This window comes from Pteropus alecto, unplaced genomic scaffold (assembly GCF_000325575.1).
Source record: "Pteropus alecto unplaced genomic scaffold, ASM32557v1 scaffold61, whole genome shotgun sequence".
Lineage (NCBI taxonomy): Eukaryota > Metazoa > Chordata > Mammalia > Chiroptera > Pteropodidae > Pteropus > Pteropus alecto.
The window spans coordinates 15,437,032-15,455,715 of NW_006434835.1; the positions used below are offsets into that span (position 1 = coordinate 15,437,032).

Below are 18,684 nucleotides of genomic sequence, written 5' to 3' on the forward strand. Positions count from 1 at the left end.
TCAGTGGGCATGAAGGTCTTGGCTTTTGCATCCTGGAATGTTGCAATGGTTGTTTCCTGGTGTGATACATCCACAGCAACAATGTTTCAGACTGACACGCAGACCGACTCCCGGAAGGGGATGCCAGTGTCCTCAGCCAGGAAGCTCCCTCGAAGCCTCCTAGTCCCCAGAGATCTCTGCCTTTCTGAGCTCACAGTCTCTCTCATCCCAGAGGGTTGAATGTCCTACCTTGAGAGGGCACTCCCTTCATCCTCTCTCCTGTTATTTTCCCGTGGGGTGCTGTTTCTCCAGGTAGGAGCAGCTCTAGGTCAAGGATATATGTGTATGTATTCCTCTGCCTCACCATAACCCGGTGACTGGACATGGATAACACTCAAAAGTTGTGAGAATGGGCCTGTGGAGGTCTGTGGAGTGCTTAGGCATTAGCACACTTTGTGGTTAGCATCACACCTGGAGGAAAGATTCCAAAATGGTCCAAACTGCATACATCTGGCCTGTTGGCTGACGACTGTCACAGAGGAATGACAAAGAAGCTTGGGCAAACTCCCACAGGCCTGGCAAGTAGATTTTCAAAAACCAAGGCTATCTCCCCCACAAAGGCTTAAGTGTCCTCTGAAATAGCTCCACCTAAAGGTCATGCTAACTGATGGGGAAGTTAATCCTCTGAGAAGATCCTGTCTGTACCCTCTGAAGGTTTAGAATCTAAAGAGAACAACAGCTGGTATGTGCTGGGAGCAGAGTGGCTCCAGGAGCTGGGACCAGGTCCCAAGCTGGAGTTAGGAAACCTGAGCTCAGGCCTGGCTCAGCCACAGAGCGCCCCGTGACACAGCCTCCTGGTGACTTCATCCCCTGAGCCTGTGCCCTTCTATACCCAGCAAGGGGCAGCCCTGCCCAGGCACTGCATAGAGACAGTGTCAGAACAAATAACATGTTATATATAAAAGTACTTTGAAAAGCTTAAGGTGTTATTATGACATGAAAGGTTATTAGAAAGAAAAGCGCTGAGAGATGAAAGGGGCAGGCTTCTGACACTTCCAATGTAATTTACTAGGTATAAGGAACAATCCTTTATTTGTTCAGTACTTGATAATTCACAAAGGTTTTCTAGGTTTTTTATCTCACCTGAGCTTCACAGTAACTTAGTGAGACAGAGTGGGGATTATTCTCCTTTACCACTGATCACGTGAAGAAAAGGAGGCTTAGACATCATGATTTTCTCATGGTCCTATAGTTACAGACCTAGGACTAAAACCCCCTTTTTGTAGCAATCTGTGCTCCTTATGATGGGCCCATTATGGTGTTCCCTCTGTTTCAGTTGCTGCAACCCATGAGGCAATTTTCCACAAGACCTATGTGAACACATCCTAGCAGGCCCCAGAATCCCCATGTGACTGGAATGGGTGGGGCAGGTGGGAGAGAAGCATGAAGAGGGGGCATGGTTATCTCATAAGCAATGAGAAGTTATTAAAAGGTTTTCAGCAGAGAAATACTATGATCAGGGCTAAACACACACACACACACACACACACACACACGTATATTTTAAACGCTTTCCTTCTCCACTTCTTTTCCTATTCCTTCTTTTCTCCTTCTCCCCTCTTCTTTCTCATCTTTATTCTTTATTTACTTTGTATAATTCCCTAGGAAGAGAAAGAAAGGAAAATTCTGGGAACTTCCATCATAAGAACCCTTAAGTGTTCAGCTGGCTGAGCCCTAACTGGCTGTCTCTTTGCACTTATAGGATGCCAGGGTCCTGCCCAGAGACTTCCCTTTCCAGGGGGGCAGTTCTAGGGGCTTCATGCTCCAGGAACAAGACCACAGAGCCTTTAAGACTCCTCGCCAGGTCCCTCTCTCTCAATTATCCTGTCTCTGTCATCATTACCAATAGTTGGAGTTACATTTTTGTTATGCCCTCATTCACCCAGGAAGCTCCTCTTACCTTTCCATTCCCCTCCATCCTTATTCCCACTGCTCTACTGCAAAATTCCTTACCCTAAGCCTCCATCTCAACACCAGCTTCCTTCCTGCATCTCTGATTCCAGAACCTCTTTTCCATCCCATTCTGCAGACTTCCACATTATTCATTTTCTTTTTTGAAGTTATGCATTATATCATGTATTTATTCAGAAGAATATACAAAACATATGTGCATAATTTAGAGTGAATGTATGTAGGGGGCTATAACCATCTGTCATGTTAAAAAACAGAATACTGCCAATATCCATTATTTTCTTTAAATGTCTCTTTTAAGTTGTTCAAGAACCTTCGAAGGCTCCCTATTCCTTGTCTAATTTCCCCGGCACGTCTTTAAGCCAGGCCCCATCAGGCTGGCCCCACCATGCTTAATAATCCTCTCCTATTCTACCTTCACTCTAATCATTATACTTGGTCTAAAAGCACAGGATCAGAAACACAAAACCTAACTCTAGTCCTCCCTTTCACTGATTAGCTATCTGAACTTAAATACATTGTTTAGCTTTCTGAATCAGGACTGTTTCAGTAGCAAGTAAAAGAAACCAAATTAAAAATGGCTTAAATCAAGAAGGAAATGTAATGGCTCACCTCTCTGAAAAATCCTAGGAAAAGTCTAGTTTCAGGCGCAGCTGGATCTAAGGACCTAAATAATATCACCAGGAAATGGTCTCTTGGCTCTGCTTTCCTCGGCGTTGGCTTTATTCTCTTCCTCAGTTGTTCCAGCAAAGGTTCTAGATGTGAGTCTCAATGACCTGCTTGGATCATATGCCCATTCCTGAACTACTGTGGCCAGTGGTGGGTCAGGGCTGGTATGCCCATCCTTGGATTCAAGGGTGGAGCCAGAACCCTGGCTGGTCTGAGAATAGAGAGAGATGCTTTCCCAAGGAAAACCAGGATTCTAGTTGCTGAAGATGGGAAAGACAGATGCTGAGCAACCCAAATCAACAGATACTCTCCAGTTCTCACTTCCCTTATGAGTGGGAATCTGTTCTGCCAAATGCTCAAGGCTGCTGGGAAGATTAAAAAAAAAAAAAAAAAAAAAGACCAGGGTTACGAAGATTCTTTGAAAAATTTAAAATCAATAGAAATGGGAGTGATTTTGAAAATTAGGATTTGTTTGCATTTTCCTCCTACTGTTCACTTGTCCAGAATGCCCTTTGTTTATTCCCAGTTCAGTGATAACTGGACCTTTCTCAGCACCTAGAATCTCTTAGATGTCTGTGGATCCCCTCAGCATTTAGTTGGCCCACATCACTTAGCAATTAATTAGATATAGTCTTTCATTTTCTTGTTTATTGTTTATTTTTGACAGTTCATGCATGGGTCATCAACACTTATAGATGAACTAGGAACAATTCTGAGTCCCATGATACCTCCTCCTCTCCTTTTGAGATGCTTAATGCCCAGCTGGTGTCTGCTCAGGAAGTTCATGCTAAATTTTGGCTTAATATAGAAAGAAAAAAATTGTTATCAGTTGTACTGTTCCTTAGGAGATACACGTCTTGTTCTCCTCTCTCTAGTTATTTAGTAGCCTCCTTGAGGGGAGAACCTCTGTCTCTTGTTCTTTACTCCTTATAAGTTCCAAGCCACAGTGAATATATTTTAAGTGTGCAGTGTATTCTTTTTGGTTAATGTAAAAGTTGTCCTTGCAAAGAAGAAGAAAAATAAGCCAAAAGCTAGGCTAGAAAGGTTTCTACCACAGCTAATACCATAGTTAACTTAGTCCCAGGGCTTACAAATCTCCAGTTTACATCTGGTCTCATGATTTATACTTAGTCTCAAAGTCCTGGTACAACGGAGGGCACCTTTCCCAGGTTCCTTGTCCTGGCTTTTGTCTCCTCCTTGGGGAGGTGCCATCCTACCACTTCTATCTCCAGGGCTACTCCCTTTGTAACCAGAGCCAAAAGAGATTCTTGCTCTGCTATTTCCTGGAACTCTTCCACCAGTGCTAGTTTCTATTTTAAAGGATACATTTTTTTGTCCAAGTAACTGGAAGGAAGGCAAAACTTGACCATGAACCTCACCTTCCAGAAGAGACCCTGAGTCTGTCAGAAGAAACTCTGACAAACAGTGGATAGCTCCTTATAGCCCAAAAGGAGGCCCCTAACTCAACCATTTAATGCCTTAACAAGCACATAAGACATGCATACAAAGTGTAATGAGGGCTTAGAGACAAAGAGTGTCAACCCAAGAGTCTCTTTCTTTCAGAGAAATACCCTTCACTTGGGCAGGCCACAGGGAAGAAACATCGGGGCCCTGAGATTTTTCTTCTGCCTTCAGAAGCCACCCCTCATGACTTGGTAACATAAACCTAGGGTTTAGATAGGTGCGGCACAGCTTCCCATCCAGGTTTACCCAGTTTTCCCAGGCAGAGGAGTGTGCTGAGGCTGCAGGCAAGAGAGGAAGCCCAAGACAGAGGAAGGACAGGGCGTTGGTTCCTCAACTTGTTGAGACCAAAGTTGTGTAGCAAGAGAAGCTGGAACATAATCAGCATTTCTCCTTCCTGACTTGGGTTTCACCTCTGCCCCAGTTCAATGGCAGCCTTCTTGGCTCAGAGGGCTAAGGGATCCAAGAGGAGGAAGCTTGTACAATCCCTCATCTAGTAGGGGTGGGGGTGGGGTGGAGTTTTAAAGTAAAAAAAGAAGAAATGAAAGACAATGGTGAAGGGAAGAACAGTGCTAGTTTCAGTGATTCTGTCATGGGATAGAGGGAGAGGTCGCAAATGAGGAGACTAAGTCTGAGTTTCCTGCCTTGAGTCTCCTTGGATGGCTCAAAAGACACCAGTGATTGGTTTTTCAGATGTTCAGAATTCTCTCGTCAAGAAGAGAGAACAATTAGAGAGCAGGAAACATATGGGCTGAGGAGTGAGGTGCGCTGTGCTATACTCTACTCCAGCCTCATACTGGACAGGCAGGGTATGGATGCCCAGAGTGCTCCAGTCCACTTTGCAGAAAAGCGGCAAGGACAATGTCAGCCCATCTACTCCAGTGAGAAAACCATGAGCACCTCAGATCTGATCCTGACCTTTGTCTTTCTCTCCTATTTCCCTGGCTTAGTTGTGGTATTCTAGAGGGTTTCTCTTCAGCACCAGGGATGCAAATCCAGCCAGACCATAAAATGTTACAATGTCAGAACTAGATGAGACCTAAGGATGGACAAAGTGCAGACTCAGCATTTTACAAGGCCCAGAGGACTTAGGCGGGTCATACTGGGTCATGTAGCCTCTAGCTCCCAGGCAGCGGTTGTAGAATCCCTCATCTAGTAGGGGTGGGGGTGGGGTGGAGTTTTAAAGTAAGCCTCTAAGTCTACGCCCATGCCACCCTGAATGAGCCCGAACTCGACTGATCTCGGAAGCTAAGCAGGGTCAGGCCTGGTTAGAACTTGGATGGAGACCACCTTGCAATACCAGATGCCGTAGGCATGCATGCATGCGTGCATAAACAAACAAACAAACAAACAAACAAATAAATAATAAAGTAAGCCTCTAACAAGGGCTGAGTCAGTTATGTTGCCCCAACTCTGGTTCTGGTTTCTCTTGTTCCTCTACCCAACCCACCTTGCCCTCTAGTCACATCAAATTCCTTATCATCCCTGACCATGACAGGCATGACTACTGTGTGCAGCTTCATGGGTTGTGCACTGCACAATTCTTAGAGGTGTCATTCTCATAGACAAAAGAGTGACTAGCAATCCCAAGAATCATGCACAACTGTACCAGGCAGCTCTGAGCCAAGACCTTTTAACTTTCTTCCTTTCCATATATTACATCCTCTCTATTCCGAACTTGTGTGGCCCAGCAGTTATCAGAACTACAATAGTAAGTATGCTGAATACGGGAACATCCCTTTGATATGCTGGATAAGTAGAACGGAGGGCCATCACGTCATTTTCAGCAAGCTCCGAACCAAACCTATGGCCAAGGAGGAGGGAGAACCTCAGGAGTCATTGGGTGCAATGAATTCCTGAGTTTCAGCTACAAAGAAGAGCTAAATGTTGCTTTATCATGATGGGCTACAACATGTGATGTCTTGATTTGAACTAAATAAAACTATTACACCACCAACAACAAAAAATCTAACATTTATTCTTTTTTTTTAAACGCCTACAGCACCTGGTATTCCTAAGTGGTCTCCCACTCAAGTACTAACCAGGCCCAACTCTGCTTAGCTTCTGAGATCAGAGGAGATAGGGCACGTTCAGGGTAGCATGGCTGTAGACAAACCATCTAACATTTAGCTTTCAAATTCTGATAAAAAAATGTTGACAAACACAAATGTAACAAATGAATGCTTTTGGAAATGCCCAAAGTCATTGGGAAAAAACACCTTACATAAAAGAGTCTCAAACTGGCACTGTTAGCTCATTCTGCCTGGTAGTTTTATTATGCCTGTGAGGCGTTCTCAAAGGCAATATAAGTAAAAACCATCAGAATGGCTAAAAAGAAAAAACCATAAAAGCAAGTGCTGGTGAGGATATGGAGCAACTGGACCTCTGATGCAATGCTAATGCTAATGTAAGTTGGATAACAACTTTGGAAAACTATTTGGTGGCATCTAGTAAAATACAAGAGATGCCTAGTCTGTGACTCAGTCGTTCTACTCCTAGAAATACATACATAAAACACACAAAAAAGTGAACAAACATGATCATAGCAGCACTATTCATAATGACCCCAAACTGGAAACAACTCAAATATCATCAACAGTAAAAGCAGATGAATAATGTGGTATAATCATAAAATGGAATGTTACATAGTGATGAAAATGAATGAATTATTGCTTCACATAACATAGACGAATCTGACAAACATAATGCTAAGTGAAAGCAACCAGACATAAGAGTACACACTACATTATTTCATTCGTATCAAGTTCAAAAACAGGCACTATGGTGTTATAAATTATAATAGCGGTTTCCCTGGGAGGACAGGTAATGACTGGAAAGGAACATGAAGTTTCTGGGGTGCTAGTGATATTCTATTTATTAATATGGGAAGTGGTTATACATGTGTTTATTTTGTGAAAGTTTATTGAGCCATACACTTAGGATTTATACACTTTTATGCATGTATGCTGTGCTTCAGTTAAGAAGATGACTTAAAAGAATGAAAGCAATATCTTCTTTTGGACACAATGAAGTAATAGGATCTGGATTTATCCTCTGCCTTAATCATCACTTGAACAAAATACACGAAACAACGATTTTAAGACATTGGATAACAGGCAACTCAGGACAGTGATCCCTGAGGAAGGGAAACAAATGAGATGAACCCTACAAGTGTCCCAGTTCACTGTCTGGAGAGAGTTTCCAGGCTACAGCACAGAGAGAGAGAGAGCTCTTAGAGATCTACCAAGGAGTCTCCTTGAATTTTTGCCTGGGTACCAACCAGTACATTTGTGTACAGAAACAACTGACATTGGGAAAGAAGCACTGCAGAAGAGGAGGAGATGGAACAGTCAGCAGAGCTTACGCAAAGCTAGGAAGAGTTGGTGTTCACAATGGCTGGAGTAGAAAGACCTCCCAGCACACTGGGTATAGACTCCTTAGAAGGAAATTACTTCAATAGCCTGACCAATTTAGCCCCAGTTCAAGAGTTGTTGTTCTGGACCCACATAACAAAGCTTAAAAGTAAGCCCTGAAAGGATCAAACTGTATCCCTTACTGAAATCTCCAAATATTTAAAAGTATATATATATAAAAAAATTCTACTGCCCAACAGTATAAAATCCAAATATCTGACATTCAATAAAAAACTACTTGTCATTCAAAGAAGTGGAAGAATAATCAATCAATAGGGACAGATCCAGAAATTATACAGTGAATAGCAAATAAGGACATCGATATGGCTATTATAAATATATTCCGTATGTTCAAAAAGGCAGAGAAAACGTGAGCATCATGAGAGCGAAATAGAAGATATAAAAAAAAGGCTTAAATCAAAATTCTAGAGAGGAAAAATACACTGAATGGAATTAATAGCATTAGACATTAAATAAGAAGAGATGACTGGCTGAAAACATAGCAATAGAAACAATCTGAAATAAAAGAGTTAGAAAAGACTGACTTAAAAATGAACAGAACATCAGTGACCTGATACATTAAGCAGCTTTACATACAAGTAACTGGAATCCTAGAAAGAGGGAGTGGGGTGAAGGGGAGGTCAGTAAATATGTGAAGAAATAATGGCTGAAATTTGTTCAAATCTGATAAAAAATATAAACTCGCAAATCACAGAAGCTCAATCTCAAGCATAAAAATCATAAAGAAAACCATACCAAGGCACCTCATAATCAAGTTGCTAAAACCAATGGTAAAGAGAAAACGTTAAAAGCAGTCAGAAGAAAAGAATGGATTATGTGCAGAGGAACAAAAATAAGGATGGTAGGGAAAATGTTGGACACAATGCAAACCAGAAGATGGTAGAGAAACATCTCTGAAGCACTGAAAGAAAAATCTGCAAACCGAGAACAAAAATATAGTGCAAAAATGAAGGTGAAATAGACCTTTTCAGAAATACAAAAGTGAAATCTCACTTTTTGGCGTGATAGATTAAGACTCTACCACATGACTCTTACCTGCAGAAAATAATAAAACCTGCGTTTAATACAAAAAGAAACTACCTGAAGATACTAGAGAAAGAACAGAATCAGACAAACTGTCTACCCACCTCTCTGAATGACTTCACTGATTTATGAATGGAGCAGACACAAAGCAGCAAAGCCAAAGGCACACTAAACTGAGACTGGTACCCTATAGATATTGGAGAGTGAACAGGCGCAGCTATTCAAAGAATTTCTCATCTTTGAGACTTTTAGCATCCCATGTTGCTTCCAAGGGCAGACAGGGGTTCGCAAGGGAAAACACATGGTTTTTCTGGTCTGGGAAATCAGAAAAAGAAGCCAGGAAACCAGTAAAGACTTAAGGGAGTAGAACCTCAGGAAGGAAAGAACCAGAGAGGTGATCTCCAAACTTTGTCTACCCATATCTCTGACTGATGCTTGAACCACACATACATGGAACAGACTCAAAGTAGCTCAGTCCAAGACAGATGATATGAACCCAGAATGAGGATGCTGCACAAGAAACAAGGTTTGCTATTCCAGCCTAACAAAGAACATTACCAGCTAAACCAAAGGATATAATGCTCATTGGTGAAAAATAATTTTCTTAGTTGAAGTTCTCCAGAGAAATAGAATCAACTCTGTATGTCTGTGGGAGGAAAGGAGGAAGGGAGGGGGAAAGAGAGGGAGAGAGAGAGATTTTAAGGAATTGATTCATGCAATTGAGAGTTTTAGTAAGTCTAAAATCTGCAGGGCAGGATGGCAGGCTGGAGACCCAGGAAAGAGTTGCAGTTTGATTCTCAAGATAGTCTGCTGACAGAATTTCTTCTTGCTCAGAAGAGGTCAGACTTTGTTTTATTGAGACCTTCAACTTATTGTATGAGGCCCACTCACTTAATAGAGGGTAATCTGCTTTACTCAAACTCCACCAATTTAAATGTTAATCTTATCCAAAAACCATCTTCACAGAAACATCCAGAATAAGGTTTGGGCTGATATCAAGGCATTGTGATCCAGCCAAACTGACCAGCCAAAAGTGACCATCACAATAACAGTATTGAGAATCTCCACAAATTAACATTCATAACATCCATAAAATTAACAATCCTAAATTACCTACAAATGAAGGACCAAGGAAATAATAGATATTTTCAAGAGTAAAATCAATTAAGTACAACCCAGAGCTGAATCAGATGTTGGAACTAACAAAGTAGATATTATAATTAAGTTAAATAAGCTCAAACAAATCTTGTTCTCAATGCATGCAAATTTCAGCAAAGAAACTAGAAGTTTCATCAGAGAAACAAAAATAAAAAGGAACCAAATAGCAATCCTGAAAATAGATGACATAATTTCTGAAATAAAGAATTTACTGGATGGACTTGATGGCCAAATGGACATGAGAGAGGAGAAAGCCAGTGGAGTTGGAGAGAGAGCAATCAAAATTATGTAATGTGAACAATAGAGAAAAAAACTAAAAAAATTAAACACATTTACCCAAGAGAAAAATGTGTCTTACAGAAACATGTACATGCAGGTTGGCAGAAACTTTATTCAAAATAGCCAAAAACCAGGACAACCCAAAATGTTCAGTATTGATGACTAGATAAACAATTTGTGCTATGCTCATTCAATGAATACTATTCAGCAATTAAAAGGAAGAGGCTACTGATACACGCACCATATAAATGACTCTTACATGCATTATGCTGAGAGAAAGAAGCCAGGCACAAAAGAGTACATAATATATGGTTCCATTTATATAGAAGTCTGGAAAAGGCAAAGCAACAATGATAGAAAGTACCTCGGTAGATGCTAGAGGCCAGAAGTTGGAGAGAAAGGACTGACTGCTAAGGACCATGAGGAAACTTTTTGGTGTAATAGAAATATTCTATATCATGACTGTGGTGGTGGTTGCATTTGTCTAAACTCATTGAATTTGTACATTTGAAGTTGTTAAATTTTGTGTGTAAATTACACCTCAGTAAAGCTGACTAAAAAAATGAAGTCTCATTTCACACATGTAGACTAACCACTTACCTCCTCTCTGTCTCCAGCATGCATAAGAGTTTATAATCCCTAAGTAGTATTTTGTGTTTTCAACGCTTTTCATAGTTTTTATTTAATGTATTATGCTAGCTGATATTTGGAAACATGAGAATTTTCCTTTCATGATCTGTCTTCTTGGACCCCAAGATGAAGCAGAAGTTACACAATTTGTTAAGTTGTAAAAAGAGGGATGAGGGAATGTAGGGCAAGTTCAGAGCTGCCACCAGCTTCTGCAAATTAGGAAACATGTCTCCTTCTTCAAGTTAAAACACTTTAAGTTTGTATATTTTTTGCACAGCCTTTACGGTGGCATGTGCTGGCTCAGTTCCTTGGCTTGACTCAAGCAGCCATCCAGGGTCCTAGCATGCAGCATCCCCGGCTGGGTGCAGGCATACTTACACCCTTGCTCTCTCACACACAACCATTGCTACTATAAGCCAGCCATTTCACCCTTCCGCCAGCCTCCTAGGTGAATTTTGTCAAGTTTCGAGTGGGGGGAAGGGTGAGAGTTAGCAGTTGGGCCTCTGAAAGCAGCAAGTGGTAAGAGAAGAGACCTCAAGTACACCACTGTGCATTTGAGACAAGCATGGCTGTGCACTGGCTGTGACTGTGTGTAAGAATTTGCTCTCAAGTCTGTGTGTGACTGTGTATGCCAGTGGGGGTTTATGTAGATGGGTGCTGCTCCAGCCAGGAGGCCTAGAATGTCTGCAACCGCTCACTTACTCTCATTCAAGTTGATATACGTGTGGCTGTGAATGCTGCCTTCTTCAATGTGGTACCTTTGTGCAATCTTAACCACTATACCTCATGGTCCTGGGTAAAGATCCCTAAAATCTCTCTTCTTCCTAAGGAGAAACCCCTACCAGTCATCTGAGAAGAAGCAAGAGTTGGAGGTGTCCAACCTCTTTTCCTCTCACACCTTCCCAAACGCCAGTTATATCATGAATGTCTCAAGGTCTCCGTGCCAACTTTTCTACACAGTACCAGGAAGAGCTGGGGGTGGGGAGGAGGAGCAGGAGGTGGGGGTTAGATGAGCATTCCCTATTGGCTGCCTCGATCTCTTGGTCCCAGGACACATCATACAGCAGGTAGAGCTTTCTCTGTTCCTCATACCTGACCACCCAGAAGCTTCCTTCCCTCTGACATTTTCTCTCCCAGAATAGCACCAATGTCAGTCTTTCTAGTTTACACTGGTGCTAAATGACAGAGATCTCGGTCTAGCATGGCCCTTTACTAGGACATTCTCTCTTCAATCTTGCAGATGGTAGGCCTCAAAGAAGGAATAGCATTTCTTATACTTTAATAATCAAAGGGTCATCTTTCCATTACATCTTATTCCTTTTTCTTTTTAGCTAACAAATACATGTTGAGCAACTGCTGTCTGCCGTGTACTGGCTAGGTGCCAGCAATATTTCAGTGGACAAAACAAATATATGTGTACATATATTCGTGCCTTTATCTATTACATTTTTAAAGGCAACTTAAGGACAACTGCCTTTACCAAATACTCTGTCTTTCCTGCCTTCACTGTCAAGGTAAATCTTTGCCCTTCAAATCTAAGCTCAAATAGTGAAGAGAATTCAAGGTACACACAACCAAATTGTTATTGATGGTGCCATTATGGGTGCTTTAAATGCCTTTGTTTCTTTATATTCTACAGTTTCAACATTTGTTATTTTTGTAAACAAAAACCAATAGAAATTACTTAAAAAAAAAAAAAACCCACCTCAGTTTAAATATCCCCTCCACAGAGACACTTTCCCTGACTACCCTTCTCTCCAGTGTGACTTAGGGATCTCTCTTCTGTACACACAGCCCCCTGGACTTTCCTCTCTACTAGCTCATAAGAGATTAATGTGTGCCTCTTCCCTTGGACTGTGAACTGGAGAGCAGGGACCATGTCTTATTCATTTCTGAATCCCCAGCCCCAAACAAACTGCTTGGTGCCCAGTAAGAGCTCAGAAAGCGTCTATTGAATGAATAAATGAATAAGGTTATCAAGTCATGGCCTAAGAAACAAGACTGAGGTCCAGAGGCTAGACCTATGGTGGTTAAGGGGGACAGTGGGTTTTAAGTCTAGTTACTGAAACACATTTGCACAGGGTCCAGGTCAGACTAGAGGAGAAATTTGATGGTGAATCCTCTGAGATTGGGCTAAAGCTTCTCAAGTCTTCCTGGTGAGGATGAGAGGGGTAGGTTCATAGAACCTGGGGTATAGCTGAGCCTATAGAGAGGAATTCAGTAACCCTATGTGTGGAGTATCACGGTTTGAAATTATCTATGATTTGTTTGCTTTTTTGTTATGTGTCACCCTTTATTAGTGTGTGCAATCTATGAGGATAGGGATCTTATCTGACTTGTATCACAAGCGCTTGGACCAATGCCTGGCACATGGATGGTACTCAATAAATATTTGTTGAATTAATGTTGAATGAATAAACTCTCTCGAAACCAAACCCATGAAAGAGAGACCAAATGCAGCATTATTCATTCATCCTGTAAAATATAATTGACAACAGGCCTGAGCAAACTCCAGTCAGCACATTTTTTACTCTGTGGGAAGGCGTATTGCAGAAGCCACAAGTAGATCTGCGAGTTGCTTGGTAAATACAGAGTTGGACTAAGGGGACTTAGAAGATCTTAAGAGACCGTGTCATTGAGCTGTGGCACCCTGATGAGTCATGCTTTCCCACATGAGAACAGACACCCCTTGCCAAACAGGATCCTGCCTTGCCCAATGCTACCATCTCTTTCCTGTCACTGTAGAAGAAACACTAACAGCCTGTCCTCTCCCATTCTCCCTTCTCAGTGCTCCTTATTGGTCATAATGCTTCAGTTCTTTAGGCCTGACCTCACAATACGATATCTAGGGTTACACAGTGTTCCTTATGGGTTACATTTCTCACTGAGGCTTCCCAATGAGATTTCAGCCACAATTTCATATATCCCGCTAAAGATACACGATGCTAGACCCCAGATCAAAACCTTCCACCACCTGAGTTGCAAAGTCACTCATTGCCACTGCACTTCAATTTCTCTGCCTTTAGAAGATGAAATAATATACCTTTTCCATGTATCCTACAGGATTGTTAAGCCAAAGAAACTGAAACTATGAATATGAGTGGTTCAGAAGTTGTGCTTTGATCCTTATAATTAAAGTTCTTTACCAGATTTGCCACTAATGAGCTACATGACATTAATTCATTTTGTGAGATACTTAGCCCAGTGTCTTGTTCTTAATTTGCCATATCAAGAAGGAAATATTTATTAATCATACAGCTCTATGACCACAAAATGAATTGGGAAATCTCCCTACTTTCCCAAGGAGCATGCCTGAGGAAAAATAGTTGGTTGCTTTTCAGGTAGCTATTATGCCTGCTTTAGACCATGGCTGAACAGTTTAGAAAAAAGAGGAAATTTCAGAAGTATAGTAGGAGGGATGAAGAGAAGAGACCTGGCAACATGGCAGTAAGGGAGAAAACTTCTGAAGGAAGAACAGGTCTAGCTAGTCAAATGGAGGGATCTAATTAAGTTTTGTTTTGTGAATGTGATGTAATCCTTTTCTCCATCTTCCCATGAAGCCTTCAGTAAAATCTCATTAGTCATAAATGCTATTGCATTTGAATGTGTTCAGTCTGGCCTTGATGGGTACGGGGAGTGAAACTAAAAGCCTCTTCTGCTTATATTATCAATTTAAAAATGAAGAGGTGAATTATGTTACGCGATGGGCTCTCTCAGCCCTACAGTGATTTATGATTCTATGTATGGAAGGGATAGAATGTTGCCAGGAAATTCTGATGCAGTAGGTTGGGGCGGGGCTTGAGAATTGCCATAAAAAAAATTTCCTCAGATGATTATGATTCACACTAACATTTTGGCATCATTGTACACATACTCATCATACTCTATAGTCAAATGTTTGATCACTCATAGAAAAATCACTTTCCTCCCCAATCTCCAGCATGCAACAGTTCTGACAAAAGCAGTCGGGGTGTGCTCAGAGAATATAAATTCACATTAACATTCTTTTCAATACAACATGTTTACAAAAATAATATATCAGTGGGGGAAAGAATACAACAAATGGTGTCACATGCAAAAGGATGAAATTGAACCCCTACCTCATACCATATAAAAAAATTAACTCAAAATAGATTATAGACCTAAATGTAGGAGGAGCTAAAACCATAAAACTCTCAAAAGACAACACAGGAGTAAATCTTCTTGACCTTGAATCAGGCAGGTTTTTGTTTTGTTTTGTTTTGTTTTGTTTTTTAGATACGCTATCAAAAGCACAAGTGAGAGAGAAAAGATAAAGTGGACTCGTGCCAAAATTTAAAAGTTTTGTGCTTCAGTGGACACCATCAAGGAAGTGAAAAGAAAACCCACAGAATGGGAGAAAATATTTGCGTATCATATATCTGATAAAGGACTTGTATTCAGAATATATAAATAACTCTTACAAATTAAAGACAACCCAATTCAAGACTGGGCAAAGGATCTGAATATACATTTCTCTGAAGACATACAAGTGCAATAGCACATGAAAAGATGCTTAACATTATTAATCATTAGGGGAATGCAAATTACAACCATGAGGATGGCTAAAATAAGAACAGACAATTACATGTGTTGCTGAGGCTGTGGAGAAACTAAAAACCTTGTAAGCTACTAGTAGGAATTTAAAATGATGCAGCTGCTTTGAAAAATAGTTTGGCAGTTCCTCAAAAAGTTAAACATGAAGTTACCATATGGCTCAGCAATTCCATTCTAGGTATGTACCCAAGAGAACTGAAACATATGTCCCCCCAAAAATTGTCCATAAGTGTTCATAGAAGCATGATTTATAATAATCAAAAAGCAGAAACAATTACAAATGTACACAAATGATGAATATATAAACAAAATGTGGTATATCCATAGAATGAAATATTATTTGTCCGTAAAAGGAATGAGTACTGTTCATGCTACAACGTGCATGACCTTGAAAACATTATGCTAAGTGAAAGAAGCCAGTCACAAAAGGCTACATATTGTATGATTCCATTTATATAAAATGTCCGGAATAGGCAAATCCATGGAGACTGAAAGTAGAATAGTGATTGATAGGAGTTAAAAGAATGTAGGGGAATAGGGGTTGGGGAGTGATGGCTAATGGATACAGTTTCTTTTGGGGGCATGAAAATGTTATAAAATAAGACGATGGTAATAGTTGCACAATTCTGCAACTATACTAAAACCACTGGCTTGCATACTTTAATAACTGAATTTTGTGATATATAAATTATATCTCAATAAGGTTGTCATAAAAATGTTGCGTATACAATAATGACCATACAAAAATTATTATACAAAATAGAACATTTTATATTATGCATTCCCTTGTTCGAGCAACAACACACACACACTGTAGCAGTCAGGACTTCTTTTGCAAGTGATAGAAATCCAGCTTAAGCTGGTTTAAGAAAAGAATAGATTGTATTGGCTCACATAGCCAAAATTATAGGGGTCGTTGGCTTTAGGCATAGCTAAATCTAGAGGCTCAAATGATGTAATCCCCAAATCTCTTTCTTTCCATTCCTCAGCTCTGCTTTCCTCTGTGTTGGCATCATTCTCAAGCAGACTCTTCCCAATTGATGGCAAGATGGCCACCAGCGTCTATAGGATTTACAACTTTCCAACTAAGGGAAAGAAAATGCCTTTCCCAATAAAAGACCAGAAATAGACTTTAACAGTTGCGGCCTGGGTCATGTATGTGGCTAGGGGGGTGTGTGTGATTGGCCCGGCATTACAGTGGGGGACAAAATATAGTGAGTTATTGTTGATGCTATAAGTCTCAAAACTGGATTGCTTAAAGTAAGTGACCTTTGGGTGTTTTGGAAAAGAAAGATGGATACTTGGGACCAATATTAATTCACCTAGAACAAAGGGATCAAAATTCTTAATTAAAAAAATAGATTGCAAAAGCAGCAAATAAGGATGATGCTTGCAATTTTGTATTTTGATTTTTGCAAGGCACTAGACAAGTCTCTCATGATATCCTTCTAAACGAGGACTAGCTAATTGAGGTAGGTGGAGTCATGGTTCATTGATTAACCATTTCCAAAGAGGACTCACTGATGGGTCATCCTAGTGGATCTTGGTAGGCCATAGAGATCTGCTGTTAGTCCTGACCTGGTTGACCTGTTTATTGACTACTTCGATACAGATACAGAAATCATACTTATTAGATGGGGAGTACAGGGATATGAGCAGTTAATATGTTAGATGACAGAGGCAAGATTCAAAATAATTTTCTTTTAATTTTTCTTTTGGATAATTTCAAACATTGCCGATGTGGACATTATAGTATAAGAAACCCCATATACCAATCGATCATCCCGCTTCAATAATTTTCAACTCCTGGCCAATCTTATTTCTCCTATACCCCTACTAATTTCTGGTTCCTTGTTTTGTTTTGAAGCAAATCCCAGACATCCTATTTGTTAAAAACAAAACTCTAACACTATTAGCACACCTAAAAAGAAACTTCAATAATTCCTTAATATCATCAAATATCCACTGTTCAAATATCCAATTATCTCATAAATATAATCTTTTTACCATTTGTTTAAATCAGGATCCAAACAAAGCATACACATTGCAGTTGGTTGACATATCATTAAGTGTCTTTTACTCTACAAGTCACCGCCGTTCTGCCACTTTTTTTCCTTACAATTTATCTGGTAAAGTACCAAAATAGTAATCTTGATAACAAAGTAATATTTAGTAAAGATAAATAGATGTAATACTAAAGTTAGATCTTATAAAATCAGCTGTCACAGTACAAAATGACATCTGGGAGACACCTGCAGTTTGGGAATAAAGGTCTAGGATTTCTAGTTGGCCACAAACCTAAAAGAGCCAACACTTTGACATAGGTGCCAAAGTCTAACATATACTTAGGTTACATTAACCCCAGGATATAGGTACACTAGGAGACGTGGTGGTCCTTCCTAGCAGACCAGGTCAAACCATGCTGGAGTATTGTCCCGATTGTGGCTCCCAATCTGATATCTTATAGAGACTCAAAAAACTGGTGTGCTTAGACAAAGCCATGATCTTGGTAAGAGAGCTGTAACACCCTTCCTTTGGCCAGGGAGAAGTGGGGAGAAAGAGTGGGGGGGCGGCTAGCTGTTTATTTGGATATGAGAGACCCAAGGCAGTGGGTCCTTAGACAATGGGTATGCACAGAAGATGGTGCTGGGAGAAGGGGCTCTGGAATATTCACATTCAGGAGTTTTGAAGCTCAAGAAAGGGAAGATGAAACTAAAGAGTTAGTGAGAGACTACATAGAAATAATCAGGTGTGACTGTGTGGTGGTAGCCAAGGGGACAAATTCAGAGTATATAGAATCATGAAGTCAGGACAGTGGTGTAATGTGGTCTGGACTGGCAGATGATCAGAAAACTGGTCCCTGATGGAGTAATGATGAGGGAAGTGTGAAGGCCCAGAATCAGCACGCATGAGCTGAGGTAGGACTCGGTCTCAGACTAGAAAGCTTTGATATCAGTCCGATCTGAGCAGGAGTCAATCCCAAGGCAAGGCGAAGGAAGCTGATGGGTATTGTACGCCTACTAAGTGCTATCCATACACTACTTTGTCTGACCCTCACAACAAATCTGTAAGGTGGGTATTTTATTTCTACATTATAGACTATAAAAACTGAGGCTCATAGAAGTTAGATATTGCTCCAAGGTCACACACATCTAAGTGGCAGGACCGGGATTCAGAGCAGGCTGGTAGAGGCCTGAGGGACAGAGCTGACATTGGGGAAAAGGCTAACATTAGTGACTTAGCAATGGGATCAACGTCTGTATCCTCCAGTCCCAGTGTCAAGGTCAGCAGGCACCAACACCTGGGGAATATGTCAAGTCCACACTTAATGTGGTTTCATGTCTAGACCAAGAAAAGGGTGAGATAAGAGGACCCATGAGAGTTTTTCCACAGAAATACAGATGAATAATTGAGTCTCCAGATTGCCCCAGCCCTGGTCTTTTCTGGGCTTGAGCCTAGGGGTAGAATTCTCCCCTACAGGAGAGGGAGAGAGGGAGAGAGGGAA

At 40.8% G+C, this 18,684-nt stretch overlaps 1 pseudogene; it reads right to left on the reverse strand.

The window, feature by feature from the left end:
• Positions 1–6,073: 6,073 nt before the first annotated feature.
• LOC112478550 lies at positions 6,074–6,192 on the reverse strand (annotated as a pseudogene).
• Positions 6,193–18,684: the final 12,492 nt, after the last annotated feature.